The sequence below is a fragment of the Lepus europaeus genome, chromosome 13, assembly GCF_033115175.1.
Source record: "Lepus europaeus isolate LE1 chromosome 13, mLepTim1.pri, whole genome shotgun sequence".
Lineage (NCBI taxonomy): Eukaryota > Metazoa > Chordata > Mammalia > Lagomorpha > Leporidae > Lepus > Lepus europaeus.
This window is the reverse complement of record NC_084839.1, coordinates 44,717,965-44,735,880: the sequence shown is the minus strand read 5'-3', so window position 1 is coordinate 44,735,880 and position 17,916 is coordinate 44,717,965. Positions and strand designations below refer to the sequence as shown.

Here is a 17,916-nt window from a genome sequence, read left to right as displayed (position 1 = left end):
CCTGGCTGGAGGTCCCTGACTCTTAACTCTCTCTGCTTGTCCACTTGGAAATTCTTCTTCCATGTGGAACAAAGTACTGAGGTAATAACATGTTCTCCGCCGACATTTCCCCATAGCACACCCATAGGGGAGACCCACAAGAAGTTCCTAGCTCCTGGCTTAGGATCAGCCCAGCTCCAGCTGTTGTGGCCATTTGGGGAGTGAACCAGCAGATGGAAGACCTTTCTCTCTCTCTCTCCCTCTATCTGTAACTCTCTCTCTCTCTCTCTCAAATAAATAAATAAAATCTTTAAAATAAATAAAGTCCACACAAAACATTCTCCAGAAGAGAGCACACAGTAGGTCACAAAATTAGTCATGTATGTATGTATATGTGTGAGAGAAACAGAGGCAAAGAGAGTGATAGAGAAAGGGAAGGTGACAGAGAAAGAGGGAGAAAGAGATCTTCCATCTGCTGATTCACTGCCCAAATGGCCAAAGCTAGGAGCCTAGAATTCCATCCAGGTCTCCCACATAAGTGGCAGGGGTCGAAGTACAAGCACCAACTTCTGCTGATTTCCCAGGCACATTAGCAAGAATGCTGGATTAGAAGCGGAGCAGTGGGGACTTGAAGCAGTGTTCATATGGGATGTGGGGGTTGAAGGCCACGGCGTAACCTGCTAGGCCACCTCACCGATCCCACAAGTCAACAAATTTAAGAGGACTGAAATTATACAGGTATCAAAAGCAGAAAAAAAAAAACTGGAAAATTCACAAATATATGGAAATTAAACATCATAATCTTATGGAAACCAATGGGTCAAAGAAGAAATCAAAAAGGAAATTGGAGAATATCTTGAGAAAAATGGCATGAAAACAGCACAGCAAAACATATGGGATGCAATAAAAACAGAACTCTCAGTAAAGTTTACAGCCACAAATGCCCACTTAAAAAAGAAGAAAGGGGCAAGCACTTAGCACGGCAGTTGAGCCTCCACATGGCATGCCTGCATCCCATACTGCACTGCAGGGTTTGAGTTTCTGCTCCTGCTCCACTTATGCTACCGGCTTCCTGCTAATGCACACCCTGGGAAGCAGCAGATGACGGTCCAAGTACTTGGGAAACTCATGGAGTTTCAGGCTTCTGCCTTTATACTGGCCCAAGCCTGGCTATTGTGGCCATCCAGGGAGTGAATCAATAGATTGAGGTAGATTCTCAACCCCTTTTTTCCTTCCCTCTCTTTCTATGTCTCTGTCTCCTTTCTTCCCTTCCTCCCTCCCTTTCAAATAAACTGAAAATAAATACTTTTTTCAAAAAGGAAGAAAGACCTCAAGGAAATAGCCTAACTTTATACCTCAAGGAAGTCAAAAAAGAACAAACTATGCCCAAATTTAGCAGAAGAAAGAAAACAATAAAGACTAAGGCAGAAATAAATGAGATAGGGCTGGCGTGTGGTGCAGTAGGCTGAGCCCCTGCCTGCAACACCAGCATCTCATATCACAGTGCCAGTTCAAGTCCCAACTGTTCCACTTGTGATCCAGCTTCCTGCTAATGTGCCTGTGAAAGCAGAAGATAGCCCAAATGCTTGGTTGCAGCCATTCAGAGAGTGAATCAGAAGATGGAAAACTCTCCCTCTTCTCCTCCTCCTCCTCCTCTCCCTCTTGTTTCTCCCCACCCTGCCTTTCAAATAAATTATATACTAATAAAGAAATAAGACAAAGAATGGAAAAAATCAATGTCAGTGAGAGTCTTTTTAAAAAGCTCAACAAAATCAACAAAACTCAAGCTACACTAAGAAGAAAAGAGTGAAATGAGATGAGAAATAAAAGAAGAGACAACTGATGCCGCAGAACTAAAAAGGATTATAAGGGATGGCATGAATAGTCACTTACCAACAAACTGGAGAACTTAGAAGAGACAGGGAAACTCCTCGAAACATACAATCTACCAAGACTAGATCATAAAGGAATCGAACATCTGAATAGTCATAACTAGTAAGGAGGTTGACTCAGTAATCAAGAAGCCTTCAATAAAGAAAAGCTCAAGACCAAATGGCTTCACAGCTGAACTCTACTGAACATTCAGAAAAACATTAATGCCAATCCTTTTCAAAAAAAAAAAAAAAATGAAGAGGCTAGAACACACCCTAACTCATTTTATAATACTAGCAAATCAAATTCAATAGCACATTAAAAGGATCCCACACTGTGACCAAGTAGGATTTACCCATGGGTTGCAATCATGGCTCAACACTGGAAAATCAACCAATGTCATATACCATATTAACAGAATGATGGATATAAGTTACATGATCAAATCAACTGATGCAAAAAAAATTGATGAAATTCAATATCCATTCATGACACAAACACTCAACAAACTCTCAACAAACCAGCAATAGAAGGAAATTGCCTTAATATAATTTCCATATATGAATAGCCCACACAGCTAACATCATACTCAGTGGTGAAAGCCTGAAAATTTTCCTCTAATATAAGAAACAAGGTGCTTTGTTAAACACAGTACTAGAATTCCTAGCTAAGACAGTTAGGCAAGAAAAAGAAAAAAAGTCTTCCAAACCAAAAAGGAAGAAGTAAAATTATCTCTGCTCACAGATTCCACCAAAAGCAATGTTAGAACTAATAAATTCAGCAAAGTCACAGGACATAAAATCAACATACAAAACTCAGTTGCATCTCTATACACTAACAATGAATCATTTAAAAAGGAAATTAAAAAGACAAACCCATTTATTAAAAAAAAAGTAAAATCTTTAGGAATAAACATAACCAAAGAGGTGAAAGACTTGTGTACCAGCAAGCACAAAATGTCACTGAATAAATTTAAAGACGACAAATAAATGTAAAGACACTCCATGTTCATAGATTGGAAGAATTACATTCATTCAATGGAATTCCTATCAAGATCCCAATGACCTTCTTTTTTTTTCAAAAGTAGAAAACAAAGTCCTATAGTTCATGTGGGAACACAAAGGATTCTCAAATAGCAAAATGATCTTGAGAAAGAAGAACAAAGCTGGAGGTGCCACACTTCCTAATTTCTGAGCATGTTACAAAGCTACAGTAATCAAGAGTGTCTTACTGGCATCAAGATAGACATGCAGCCCAACAGAACAGAATACAGTGCCCAGAAAGAAAGCCAACACCAAATCAATGCTCAAATGATCCGTGACAAGGGTGCCAAGATTATACGATGGCAAAGGTGTTCAGAAAACTAGATATTCACATGCAAAAGAATGGAAGTGGACTCTTACATTATACTCAAAAATCAACTCAAAATGGATAAAAGACCTAACCATTAGATTGAAAACTATAAAACTCCTCAAAGAAAACACAGGGTGAGGGGCTGGCACTGTGGCGTAGTAGGATAAACCTCTGTCTGCAATGCTAGCGTCACATATAGGCACCAGTTAAAGTCCCGGCTGCTCCTCTTCAGATCTGGCTCCCTGCTAATGGCCTAAAATAAAGCAGAAGATGGTCCAAGTGCCGTGGGAGACCTGGAAGAAGCTCCTGGCTCCTGGCTTGGGATCCTCCCAGCTCCAGCCATTGTAGCCATTTGGGGAGTGAACCAACAATGAAAGACCTCTCTCTCTGTCTCTCCCTCCCTCTGTCTGTAACTCTGCCTCTCAAATAAATAAATAAATCTTGAAAAAGAAAAACACAGGGTGAAATCTGCAATGTTGTTAGCAATGATTTCTGGGATTCAACATCAAAGAACAAGCAACAGTAGGCAAGCAAGACTACCTCCAACTAAAAAGCTTCTGCATAGCAAAGGAAATATCAACAGAGAAAAAGGCAAGATACAGAGTGAGGCAAAACACTTGCAAGCCATACATTTAAGGGATTCATATTCAAAATATAAAAGGAACTCAAACAACTCATCATCAGGAAAACAACCCAATTAAAAAGTGGGCAAAAGACTTGAATAGACATTTCTCCAAAGGAGATATCCAAATAGCCAATGAGTACGTGAGAAGTTGGTCAGTTTCAAGCAATCATCAGAGAAACCCACATCAAAACCTCAATCTTGTCAGAATGGCTGCTATTTGTTAAAAGGAAAATAACAAATGCTGGTAAGGATGTGCAGAAGTTGAAACAGTTGTGCAATACAGGTGGGAATGTCAACTGGTGCACCCACTATGGAAGACAGCAAAGAAATTCCTCAAAAAATTAAAAATAGAACAATCACATGATCCAGCAAGCCCACTGCTACATATTTATACAAAAGAATTGAAAGTGGAATCTTGAAGAAATGTTTGACACCATTATCCAGGATAGCCAACCAATGGAAACAACCTAAATGTCCCCTGATGAGTGAATGGGTAAGGAAAATATGGTACACACGTGCAAAGGAATATTACTCAGCCTTTAAAAAGGTAGGAAATTTTAACACAGGCCACAATATAGATAAACCTTGACCATAGTGTGCCAAATGAAATATGCCGATCACAGCAAGGCACTATATGATTCCACTCACATGAGGTATCTAAAGTTGTCAAACTCACAGAGCAGTAAGCAAAATGTGGTTGCCAAGGACTGGGGAGAGCAACAGGGAGCTGCTATTCACTGGGTATGGAATCTCAATGGTGCAGAGGAGAAGTTCTAGAAATCTGCTGGCAACAGTGTGCTTATAGTTACACTTAGCCTGCAGTGTACACTTAAAACATTTATTAGAAGGACAGATTTCATGTTACATGGTTTTTTAACCCAGTAACTGTAATACTTTTGAATCAACCCAGTAGGTCTTTGAGTGATTACTATGTAGCCAGACCTTGTTAGTGCTGTGCAAAATACAGAAGATAAAAAAAATCCAATTTATAATAAACTCATAACCCACTGACAGCACAAAATTATATGAGCTTTATAGTTTAGAAACATTTTCAAATTCATGATCTCATTTATCAAAATGACCCTGTGAAGTGTATATCATTATTCCCATTTTGTAGCTGAAAATTACTTGGGTTTAGCTTCATTGCCTAAAGCCATCCAGCCAGTAAGAGATAGAACCAGGACTTTCTTTAATAACACATTTTATTGAGGTACGCTTCATACACCATAAAATTTACCCTTTCAAAAAAAGCATACAACTCACTGGGTTTTAGTATATGAATAGTGTTGTGCAACCGTCACCATTATCTAATTGCAGAACGTTTTCATCACCCATAAAATGAACCCTATATCTATTATAAGTTACCCTCCCCGCCACCACCTCCAATTCTCTTCTTCTTCCAGGCCCTGGGAACCACTAATTGACTTTCTGAGTCTATGAACTTGCCTATCCTGGAACTGCATAAAAACTGGATCATATAATATACTATTGTGTTCTGCATCTGCTGTCTTTCATCCGACAGTGTTTTCAGTGTTCATCCATGTGTTACCACTTATCGGTCCTCCATTTCTTTTTACGGCGGAGTAATATTCCATTCTGTGGGTTATACCCCACACTTGTTTAGCCATTCATCAGTTGATGGATGACATTTTGTTTGCTTTGACTTTTCATTAAGGTATAACGCTGCCATGAACATCTGAATTTAAGTTTTGTATCATCGTTTCTCTTGAGTATACATACAGGGGTTGAAAGAACCGGGATTGGAACCCAAGTCCCTTCATCCCACTCCGATACAACATCAGGTGTTGAACTTGTTCTAATTACCCCAAAGGCAGTGAGCTGTTGGGGTCCCAGCACTGAGCTGGAGTTGGGTGATGGAATGCGGACACTGCCTGCCGCCCGCCAGCTGTGTGCACACCTTCCGGCACATTCAGAATGATATTTGGGGTCCCTTTCCAAGCCTACGACAATTCTGGGTGGTCCACATCCAATTGAAAATGTTTTCAAGTACAGAAATTGTGTTACCACTAAATGCAGGGGCTCAGCGCTGAGACATGGACCCAGACATGCAAAGTGACAGAAAGTAAAACCCCATGAAATCTACTGATGTGAAAACTCACAATCTGCTGGAAGCATGCCCCTGGGAACGGGCCAGCCTGCTGCTCCAGCCTGCTGTCATGTCTCCCCTTGTGGATAATGAAGGTTCAGCCGATGCAATCATTCAGGCTTGGAAAAGAGCCAACCCAAAGAGAGCGAGGGCCCGGGGCTCCGCGGGCGCCAGGGAGCTCGGTGTTCTCATTTGCTGCGTCCACACATTCCTGGCGTCACAAAAGCAACACCGGGCAGCAGCCCCGCCTGGCGGGCTCTCTGGAGGGCCCTGCACTGTCCTTGCCCCTGGGCTGAAGTGGCCACAGCGCACGTTCCCCTTGGGAGCAGAGAGCACAGCATTTCAATGAGAGCCCGCCAGGAGGCTCAGCGGCAGCAATATCTCTTCACCCACCCCCAGCCCACCCTCTGCGAAGGAATCTCGCCAAAGTAACTCCTTATATAGACAGGGCGCAAGACCGTGAAAAATTTACTTCAGTCAGGTTTATGAAAAAGAAAGGAAAGAGAGAAGAGCAAGAGCCCACTGAATCCCGCTCTGCTCCACGCCAAACATTTCTGTCTCACCCATTTTCCTGATAGCTTCCAAACTGAGAACAGTGGCATTGCGTTCCTCAACGTTCACTCATTGTGAGACAGACTGAATTCCATTAGCCAGACAAAGCACACTTTACACAAACTTGCCGACTCCAAATCTGGGCAAAGGGCACACCTCTGCACCCCACCCACCCCACGCAGGCTCTCCCACGGGAGGCACATGCAAAGGGGATGGGAGTTTAACCAGGATGGACGGGAACCTGTATTGTGCCTGACGGAGCCCAACCCTCGTCCCTGCTCCAAAGGCAGGAGGCTGAAGCTGCCCTGGAGGGAGCGGCTGACCTCTGGCTCCCCACGCTGTTTCCCAGCGTGCTCCTCTTTCTGCTCTCTTGCCACCTTTCTTCATCAATCCTTTCACCCTGTTTCCCTTTCACTCTTCCTCTCTTGCCCTCCCTCTATGTGACCTCACCCTTCCAGTCTGGTCTCACAGCCCCCCTGAGTCCACTGGGCCAAATTCAACAACTTCATGCAGTTCCATCCAGTTCTTTCCGGTCCTCTCCTTCCCTCCTAACCCCCTCGCAGGGAAAGGGGGCCAGGGCCCACCCAGAGCCTCGGTCTGCCAGAAGCCCACCAAGGTTCCAGGAGAGAAGCGAGGGCTCAGAGCAGTCTGCACGCATCTCCCGTCGGGCAATTGCTGCTTCATCCCATCTGTCCCCCACATCAGAATCCAAAAGCCCTCAGTTCTAATACTCCCAGAGAGCTCTGGACCCCACAACTCGCAGGCCCGCTCACTTCAAGTCCACAGCAATCCAGAGCAGACCACAGCATCCAGCTGCCTTCCCCAAGGCCAGGGCCCAGCCAGCACCAAGCTGGGCACTCCGGCCTCTGGGCGCTGAGTCCCCAGCCAGCCTTGCTCAGAGGCAAGGGTTTCCCTAGCCTGACTCCCTGGCAAGCTTCGTCCTCAGCTGCGGAGATCACCCCACACTGCACACCCCATGCCTTCTGCAGCTCTGTTTCCAGCCATGCGTGTTATCCTGCAACTCCCAGAAGACAACTCCAGACAGGATCCAAAGTCAGGGACAGACTCCAAAACTCTGGGCGAGGCACAGACAGGAAAGGGAAACGTATTAGAGTCAAAACTTTTAGAAATCCATTTCTGAGGTTTGGAGGTGTTTAGGGAGTTGCTTCTTGCCCATAAGACTGAGAGACTCGCTTTTCAGCAGCCGGTGTCAAAGCAGCAGGAGAATACACTGGAGTCAAGAATGAACCGGAAGTAGAAGCACAGGCCTGTTCACACCAAGCATGGGAAACTGTGGCCATCAACCCGGTGCTCCAGGTGTGGCCGGCGACATTGAAGAGCCCTGCACTGCTCCTGGATGCACCCAGAGCTAACCACCCCCTTCCCATATTTAGGGAAACCCTAAAAGAACGAACTGTCCTCATCACCCTTCTAAGCGCTGGGCCAACAGCAGGAGGGGACAAGGCCACTGCAAACCTGCAGGGGCACTGCCCTTCCAAACCTGCCCTCGGCTCTTCTCTTCCAGCTCAGAGTCACACGGGGATCCCTGCAGGGGACGACGAAGGTTTTCATGAAATGACTAAAAATTGCTTTAAAAGGTAAAATATCACAAATTACTTGCAAACTAGCCTTAGGAATCAGAAAGCGCCCTCAGCAAGTGGGATTTAGCATTAAACATTTGCAGGTTATCACAGGACACGACCATATGTTCTTTTGAGGGTCACGGCGAAGCTTTGCCAAGGAGGACCATTCATAAGGACGTTTTCCACATTGCAGAGCCAATGCCTGACACAAGTATGCAACGCGACACATTGTTGACCAAATCATTTAAAATGGTCTTTTCCATAAAGCAAATCTCTATACTATCCTCAGTTCAAAGAAGCGCTGAATTGTACAGTTAGGATGAAAGGGAGGTATTCCGTTCAATTAATCACACAAACATTTATCAAATACCATGTGTAAGCTAAGGATTGTGTGTGCCTGACCTAATTCCATACAAAAATCACAAGGTAATAACAATATCATCCTTTTGCCGAGAGGAAAATAAGGTCCAGAGAGGTTAAGCTATTTGCCCAAAGCAGCCCAGCCAGAAGAGGCAGAGCCTGCACTGTGACCAGGTCTGTCTGAACTCAAAGTCCACCCCCAGCCCCCAAAGCAGAGACCCAGGGGAATTCTGTGTGTGGCTGGAGGCACTGTCCTGCCATCTGTGAGCATTTCCCACCCACTTCCCTCCACCCAGGAAACAGCCACCCCCTCCTGGGGCCAGGAACTCTGTAACTTGCAGATGCTGTTCTCACTCAAGTCTAGCTTATTCCCCCACCAAGCTCAGCCCACAGACCTGGCCCTGGACACGAGGCTGTGGGAAGACGATTTTTCCCCAGGTTGCTCAAGAACCCAGCGGCTCAGTAGCAGTCGAGTCACTTCTGAGAACGGCTTGCCGCACTCGGCTCACGCCATTTCCGGTGTCTTCTGGCCACTGACCCTTCAAAATGAGCCATTTCTCAGAACTCATCTAACATCCCTGGGTGCCCCCTCTGCTCGAGCAGCAATCCTGGCATCCTAATTCTCCAAATTCTGCCTAACTCCCCGCCCCCGCACAGCCTACTCGGGTCTCGGGGTCCCCAGCTGCTGTTCTCTGTGCTCGTCTTCAGAAGCCACGGGAGGAAGATGGAGGTCTGAAGCTCTACCTTCTCCTGCACGCTTGGAATCAGATCGGATGCACCTGGTCGGTGATGCAGCAAGCACGCCAGGTCACTTGCACTGAAGTCCCCGCTTCGGTGTGTCTATGGGAAACCTGACCTCCCTCGCCGTGCTCCCAAAAGGCCGGCTTCTCTGGGCAGCCTCTGGTATCAGCGCCAAGCCAGCTCTCGGCAAGCGGCCATGCCAGGACCGCCTTCCCCTCCACAGAGGGCTGACCTCACTGCCTCCTGCCTGTGACTCTGCAGCCCTCTAACCACGCGGCACAACGTGGAGAGAGAACGTCCTCACGTTGGGATCTGTGCGGTTGCACTGGCTGCTCCCCAAATAAGAAATACTCAGACTGTGGCAAAGCCTCCTGGGTTTTGTGCAGTCAGAGCGCTGCAATCCAGTGGCCTTCCCTGCTGTTCCAGGAGGTAGACCCTGGACCCGAAGCCAGAGTCCCGGCCAGGCCAGTGGGTAGAAACGCATCCATGAAGAACTAGGACAGAGTTTCAAAGCTCATTGCTGTAGACGTCTTCCCTCGAAAGGGGAAGCAGAGAGGAGTGGTAACAGCACAAAACCTTGAGGAAACTGAACAAGCTTCACCGCCCTCTGGGGTCAAGGAGAACAGCCTAGGGCGGCAGGCACCACGCTATTAGCACATGCGGGTCTGTCCTGTAGCCCACAGTGCTCGGTCACAAACACATGTGGCATTCAGCGCAGCTATGAGACAGGAAATGCCATTTGTAAAATACTGAACCACAGCAAAACCTACCCATGCCTTCAAGTAGTATTGCTGGCTCCAGCTCAACTCCCCGCCCCTCGTCTGTGGCATTTATTCTTTCCTTTTCCAGCAAGAATGTGGGTGCCAGCTATTTTTTTAAAACCTTATTTTCATAATCTCTTCATATCCTAAATTTAGAGTGTAGTAACAAAGACTGTCTTTGACCAAACACTGGCCAAGCTCACAGCCTGCTTCATGAACAGGCCTTTCATCCTGGGCCTATGAGGACTTGCAAGAATGCTAGCATCGCTCGGAATGGCTCAAGGCCACACGGGAATGATGATATTAGTCCCCCCTTAAAGTGTCTGCCCAAGAAAACTCAAGGCTGCCTAAGGAATTTCCTGATTGTTTCAGCCAACACCTGAAGATAAGGTTCCTGTCTCCCGGCCTCTTTGGGAGAGTAGGAACCTAACTTCTGTGAAGCCCAGTATGCAAACCCAGATGGATTTCTGTGTGAACCAAGCCCCTTCCTATTTTTGTCATTTTCTACCTCACCCTGCTAAGCTCAATATCCCTCTAAAACACCCCTCATGGGGCTGATGTTGTGGTATAACAGGTTAAGCCTCTGGCTGCAATGCTGGCATCCCATATGGGTGCCAGTTCAAGTCTCAGCTGCTCCACTTCTAATCCAGCTCCCTGCTAATGGCCTGGGAAACCAGTGGAAGATGGCCCAAGCGCTTGGGCCCCTGCACTCATGTGGGAGATGCAGAAAAAGCTCCAGGCTCCTGGCCTCTGCCTGGCCCAGCCCTGGCCATTGTGGCCATTTGGGGAGTGAACCAGCAGATGGAAGATTCTCTCTCTCTCTGTCTGTCTCTCCTCCTTTCTTTGTAACTCCATTTTTCAAATAAATAAAAAATACATCTTGAAAACACACACACACACACACTCCTCACCCATGTACGAATCAAAGCTGCATTCAGTTTGCACCGGGCTCTTTCCTCTACTGCAATAGTTATGACCAATAGAAATCTGTTCCCACCACTTGAACTCATGTCCAAGTGTGTCATCTTTGGCAACAATATGAAAAGATACCAACTGGGGCTGGCATTGTAGCTCAGCAGGTAAAGCCACAGCCTGCGATGCCAACATCCCATATAGGAGCCAGTTCGAGTCCTGGCTGCTCCACTTCCTATCCAGCTCCCTGATAATGTGCCCAGAGAAGCAGCAGAAGATGGCCTAAAAAGACCCGTGGTGAAACACATGGGAGAAACCGTGGTTGGAAAGGGTTGACATCTCCCCATGGCCATGTTTCCCTCGGCCTACGGGACACCAAGGTTCTGGGGGCCTCTACGGGACAGAACAAGGCAGCTTTCCTCTGCATCCCAGTGGAGGTGTGCCTAGGGACGCCCTGGGACACGCTGCTCTGAGGTCAAGGCCTGGAGCTGGGGGCACACAGCCTGCTGCCTGGCCTTGCCATTCTCTCACCAGCCTCTGCCATGACCACGAGCGTTGGCTCTGGGCCTGAAGCTGCCTCCTTGACTTGGCAGGTTCAGCATGGCTCTCAAGAAAGCAGCAGCCCTGGGTTCTTTCCGTGGGACCCCGCAGTCCTCACAATGGGTCCTCTCCGCCTTGGCTGCCCCAGGCAGAGGATCCAACAGCTTCCACAGAAGACCCGGCTGGCACCAACTCTTGCTTTTGACCTCGGAGAACAAGCGCAAGGGCTCTCTCGCCCAGAACATCCTCCGGGCAGCTCCCATCACTGCCCCTCTGACTGTCAGCACTAAAGCCTCCCGCCCCCAGCCCCTGCTCTCCCGGCCAAGGACAGGAGTGCATCACAGGGCTCAGTCCTCCCACGGGCTGGGAGCTGGCAGCGCTGTAGGACGCTCTGCCTGGGGCCACAGGGCCACGCCCCGTTCCCTCCAACTCCACCACATCCCTGAGCCTGCGCACAGGCCCTTCCCAGGCCTGCGGGACTCGCCTCGGAGACAGCACCTCGGGCTCTGAAGCTGGGCTCGGCTTCCCCTCTGTGATCTGAACGAACTCCTGGGCTGTTCTCTCCGGGGAATGCGAGCACCCAGCACTGCACAAGCAAGATCTGTCCGAGCTGTGAAGGAGAAAACGGCGGGAATGGGGGGGTCAGAGGGGGCTCCTCTGGGCCACACCCAGTGCTGGGCCTGCTGTCTCAATAACCAACCACCTCCTCCGCATCCCCAGCTGGGACCTTTTGAGCTTGGGGTGAGAGGAGCTCCTCCTTCAGAGGCTCCTGTGCTTCCTCCCATCAGGCGGCTCAGCCCACAAGATGGCGGGGCAGGGAGGGGCAGGGAGGGGCTGCGGCACCCGCTCTCCTGCCAGGCTCCCCCACCACCACCACTCCTTCCCGTCCCTTGTCTTGTTGCCTCTGAGGCACGTGGTTTAGCATCTTTTGGCCTCACTCCTCACCTGCAAATTGAAAACAAATCCTAACTACTTCATAAGGACCAAAGAAGTTAAATGCTAGTGAAACGCCACAGAGCGGGCACCCCCAAAACCAGAGCGCTAACACGTGCAGGGCTGGCAAATCTGCCTGTGCCGCTGCTACCACCAGCCAGCCCAGGCCTGCAGGGGGCGCTCAGTGACAGTCCCTGGGGTCCCGGAAAAGCCTACCAGTTGTCCAGCAAGAGAAAAATCAAGGTGCAACCCCAGTGTGTGCTGAGTCCTGGCATGAAAAGCACTACTTAAGCAAGCGAGTCCGCACGGCCCCCGAGGACATCATAAGAAAGGCTGGCCAAGAGGAGCACGGCCCTTCACTGGGGCTGACGGCTGAGAGGATAAAACCTAAAGCCGAGCCCCAGGCTCATCACCTGCAACCCAAGACTCAACCTCACCACAACCCAGTGCTTCCCAGGCAGGAGCGAGTTAACTCCCCAGGGGACTTCTGCAGGTGTCCAGAGACTTTTGATTGCCGCAGCTGAGGGTGCAGGGATGTTACTTGGCACGACTTGGCAAGACGTGGGCACCACATGTGATCCGGCAGGCAAAGGAAAAGGGGTGTCTGGCCCTCGCAACAGAAGAGCCCCAGGAGCGCCAGAGGAGGAGCTGGATTTACGCACACACACTGTTAGTCTCAGGTGCAGCCGGGAAGCTGCACACCAGAGATGGCCCCTTACGGGACAATCGGGGAGCAGCGGGGTTGAGCTGGGGTTTTTCAGGGCCGGGTGACAGCTGAGCTCAGAGGTGAATGCGCAAAGTCTTCGAGTACCCATGGCTAAAGATGGAGGCCTTAGCAGGAAGATGTCATGAAGAGGAGAAAGACACAGCCAGGAAGGCCAAGGGAAGGGAAGACACAGAGACCCCAGGGCAGGGATGAGCTGCCTCACAGGCCAAGTCAGCTTCAGCAGCCAGCGGGGCTGCAGCCAGGCTACCAGTCTGGAAGCAAAGACAGCAGGTGGAGGCTGGGGCCCACGGCAGAGGCCAGGCTCCTGCCCATCCATGTCACTCCACCCGGGTTTCTGCAGCGGGGGTGCTGGGGTGCTTTCCTGGGGACACTGGTTTCCAGGAAACTCCCGTATCCTGGTCTGGTCCCGTCTGGCCAGCCTGGCCCTAGTAGCAGCACAAAGAGGGCCCCAGGCTTCCCACTCTCCAAAGCACTCGGCCTCCCCAGCCCTCAGCAGGAGGAGATCAGCGAGCCTGAGCCTGGGTGGGGGCCTGCAAACAAGGCCTGCTTTCAGGACTGCCCGGTGGCATTTGTGTTTCCATGGGCTCTGCAGTGGAAAGAGCAAGGCCCCAGAGAGGGAGTGGAGTGAGAACGGGCATTATCCCACAAGGGGCGGTGCCTCCCAGACGCTGACCTGAGGGAAACCCTGCAAATGATAAGGAGTAAAGGAGGCCTGGTTGGGCTCACTCTTAAATGTGCACATCCGCTTCTCTCCCCCTTGAGGGGCCACTGCACCTCTCGATGGTTAGACAAAGTCCTGCAAGTTCAAAGACCTGTAAAAGGGGTCTCTCTGCACTTGCAGCTCTCCTGCAGGGATAACCACAATCAACCACATTGCTGTGACAACTGGTCAAGTAATTTATCCCAATTACCACGTGATTGCTTCTAATGTTTTGAGAAAGGACAAGTAGCTAACTGGCCCATAAAGGTCTCTGAAGTCTCACTCCTTCCCACACACTAAACAAGCTGCACTCAGACTGGAAGGGCCCGTCTGAGAAGCCAGGGGTCACTGCCTGTGAGGACAGCCACCCACGATCTCAACCCTTGGATGCCAGGCTCCTGTTGGCCTAATGGTCTGATGCAGATTCCTGTACCACACAGCCACTGCCTGGCATTCCATGGGTGGTTACAGGGCGTCTCCCAAGTGCCAGGTCCTGAGACCAGCAGCATGCAGGACACACAGATGAACGCTGGGCCCCGGGTTTCAGTCCCAGCCCTGCCACTTACATGTGACATGGAGCAAGTCACTTCGACTGCCTGCCCCGCGGATTCTGCTGGTGTGAAAAGAAGCTAACATTAGTTACTGCTGTGGTCAGAATTCATGGGCCCTCCCAAATTCACATGCTGAAATCTACCCTCCAATGCAACAGTATTAAGAAGTGAGACCTGGGGACAGGCGTTCAGCCAAGCAGTTAAGTTGCTCGTTAAAGGGCAGGCACTGTGGCATAGCGGGTAAAGCCGCCACCTGCCATGCTGGCATCCCATATGGGCACCGGTTCGAGTCCCGGATGCTCCACTTCTGATCCAGCTCTCTGCTATGGCCTGGGAAAGCAGTACAAGATGGCCCAAGTCCTTGGGCCCCTGCACGCATGCGGGAGACCCAGAGAAAGTGCCTGGCTCCTGGCTTCGGACCGGCACAGCTCCAGTTGTTGCGGCCATCAGGGGAGTGAACCAGCAGATGGAAGACCTCTCTCTCTCTCTCTCTGCCTCTCCTTCTCTCTGTGTAGCTCTGACTTTCAAATAAACAAATAAATCTTTTGAAAGAGAGAGAGAGCTTTCATCTGCTGAAATCCAAGTCTAGTTTTTCTTAGTATGTACTTTCCATGAACTTTTTAAAGATTTCTCTTTTTTTTAAAGATTTATTTATTTATTTGAAAGTCAGAGTTACATAGAGAGAGGAGAGGCAGAGAGAGAGAGAAAGGTCTTCCATCCAATGGTTCAGTCCCCAATTGGCTGCAATGGCCGGAGCTGCACCAATCCAAAGCCAGGAGCCAGGAGTTTCTTCTGGGTCTCCAACACGGGTGCAGGGGCCCAAGGACTTGGGCCATCTTCCACTGCTTTCCCAAGCCATAGCAGAGAGCTGGATAGGAAGTGGAGCAGCCGGGTCCCGAACCAGCGCCCATATGGGATGCCAGTGCTTCAGGCCAGGGCGTTAACCCACTGCACCACAGCACCACCCCCTAAAGATTTCTTACATATAACAATTTGAATAATTCCAAAATGAGGGAAATTTTTTTTTTAATCACTGATTAAGGTCCTATTTACAAACCAGTTGTAGAAGATCAGTATTGGCTGTATCTGAGCACTGGTTCAAGTCCTGGCTATTCCGCTTTCAATCCAGCTCCCATCTAATGCACCTGGAAAAGCATCAGAAGATGGCCCAAGTGCTTGGACCTCTGCCACCCATGTGGGAGACCAAAATGAAGTTCCTGGCTCTTGGCTTCAGGCTGGCCCAGACTGGCAATTGCAGCCATTTAGGAAGTGAATCAGGGTATGGAAGATTAATCTCTCTCTCCCTCTCCCACTCTCTTCTTCTTCCCAATCCTGATTCTAATTGAAGTAACTCCGAGACTCCTCAAGAAGCCCCTCCTAGGGCCATGGCTATCCAGGTGCCTCTGCACAAACTGCCCAGTGAGACCAACAAACTCCCTAGGGATCCAGCACAGCAGAGAAAAGGGCTCACCCAGCCTCCGCGGTGCTGGCTGGTCTCCATGGGACAACTCCCACGGCTCTTCTCTCTTCCCACGCTCCTCTCTCCACCAGAGTTCATTTTCCTGCTCAGAGAACACAGAGGTCCTTCCGGGTGAGGTCTCCACAGCTGTCTGCTAACGTGCCTGGGAAGGCAGCAGAAGATGGCCCAAGTACTTGGGTCCCTGCCATCCACGTGGGAGACCCAGATGGAGTTCTGGGCTCCTGGCTTCAGCCTGGCCCAGTCCCAGCCACTGTAGCCATTTGGGAAGGGAACCAACGAATACAAGATCTCTCTCTGCCTCTCCCTCTCTCTCTGTAACTCTGCCTTTCACATAAATAAACAAAGCTCAAAAAAAAAAAAAATACTCTACTGTTTGGATATACTACCATTTTGCTTATCCATTCATCTCTCTCTGTGTCTTTCATTTATTTTATTTTTTTGTTGTTTTTTCTTTTTTTAAGATTTATTTATTTACTTGAAATGCAGAGTTACAGAGTGAGGGATGGAGAGAGAGAGAGAGAGAGAGAGAAAGAGAAAGAGCGCTCCCATCTGCTGGTTCACTCCCCAAATGGCTGCAACCCTACCATGTGGGTACAGGGGCCCAAGCACTTGGGCCATCTTCTACTTCTTTCCAGGGTGCATTAGTAGGGAGCTAGATCAGAAGTGCAATGGCCAGGACTCGAATGGGTGCCCACATGGGATACCAGCACTGAAAGCAGTGGCCTAACCCACTGTGCCACAGTGCCAGCCATGCCCATTCATCTCTTGATGAAGAACTTGAAGTGGTTATTCTCTAGCAATGGAGAATGGGGACAGAGGGCAACGCATTTATGTGACAGCAGAGCAAGGCCCCCAGGCAGAGGCCACGGCCTGGAGTCTGGCAGAAACACAGAGCACAGGGCACTCAACCTCCAGGGAGGTAAAGTTGGTGCCTGGTCAGGAATCCAGGCTGGAGCTCCAGACAGCACTTGTCACATCAGGCTGGCTGTCTCCTAGTGTCTTCACTCTAGGCAGGGCGCAACCCCATAACAGAGAGTGGCTGGATCTGATTCATGCCTGCTTTCCAGCTGTGATGTAGGCCGCGGGCTGGGAGTCCCATCAGCATTTGGTAAAGGTAGCTGAGACTCTTGCCAGGTTCTGACTCATTCCAGAGTTTTTCACATGTTTCCCACAGGGCCAGAACAGTGCCAAGAAAAGTACAGGGAGCGAAGGCTTCTAGCTGGACAGGAAAGGCGGAGAAAGCAACAGCAGGACACTGAGCTAGACAGCTAGGATCGCCACCCACGCACCTGCCAAGACCCAGGCAGACAGGCACCTGGGAGCAGAGACTTCGCCTTCTGGAGGGCTGCAGGCCTGGCTGGGAAGGTGTGCAGGGCAGCAGGCCAGGCCAACAGGATGAGGTCTCACAGGGATCAGCCTTGCTCAGTTTGTTAGCAACCAATTCCCAGGGCACAGGGGCAGCAGAGCCTCATGTACCCATTAGAGGGAGGGACAGGGTTCAGAGGGGTTTGGCCTTGGTCCTGGGACAGGCCAAAGGTAGAGAGGGGACTTGAATGGTGAGCTGACCAGCACACCTGAGCTCTGAGAGCTTGGGAACAGCGGCCTCTCTTCACTGCAGGGGAACCCAGGTAGCTGACTTCCCTGCATCCCAGCCCTCCCACTCATAACCGCCTCACCCAGAAACCCCTGTCTACAGCACAACCCAGTCTCCCTGCTGCACTGTCCCACGTGGCCACAACCACGAAATCTGTACAAAGTTCATGGGAAATGCATGTTTTGGAAATAAAAAATGCATAAATTTAAATTTGGGGGGGGCCAAAATGAATTGATCTGTTAGTTCCATTTTCCATGAACTTTTGGAAGTGCCCCCAAAACCAGGGTGCTGGACCGGTCAGTGTGCACCAGGGCACCGATGCCAGGTCTAAGAAGATTTGTCCCTGCTTCTTAGACCAAGCATACAGATGCCCACTTGGAAGTTTAGCAAAAGAAACTCAAGGTGAATGTCAACTCTGCGTGGACCTTTTCCAGCCTCTAAAGACCAAGTGACACCTTGAGCAAGAATTCTGAAGGAGTTTCTATGCCTCTTCTAGGCATACACTTGAAGTCTAGGTCCTGCTTAGTATGTGGAAAGCAGCTACAA

At 49.5% G+C, this 17,916-nt stretch overlaps 1 protein-coding gene across 3 annotated transcripts in view; it reads right to left on the bottom strand.

The window, feature by feature from the left end:
• Positions 1 to 17,916, bottom strand: part of STON1 (stonin 1) — a 47,551-nt gene that overhangs the window by 16,027 nt on the left and 13,608 nt on the right. The window contains exon 1 of one of the 3 annotated variants that reach the window (XM_062209418.1): positions 9,176 to 9,332. The exons of the other annotated variants lie outside the window; for them this stretch is intronic. The gene's annotated coding sequence lies outside the window, so the exon portion shown is untranslated. Of the gene's footprint in view, positions 1 to 9,175; positions 9,333 to 17,916 lie in introns of those variants that run through there. 3 annotated transcript variants of the gene reach the window in all.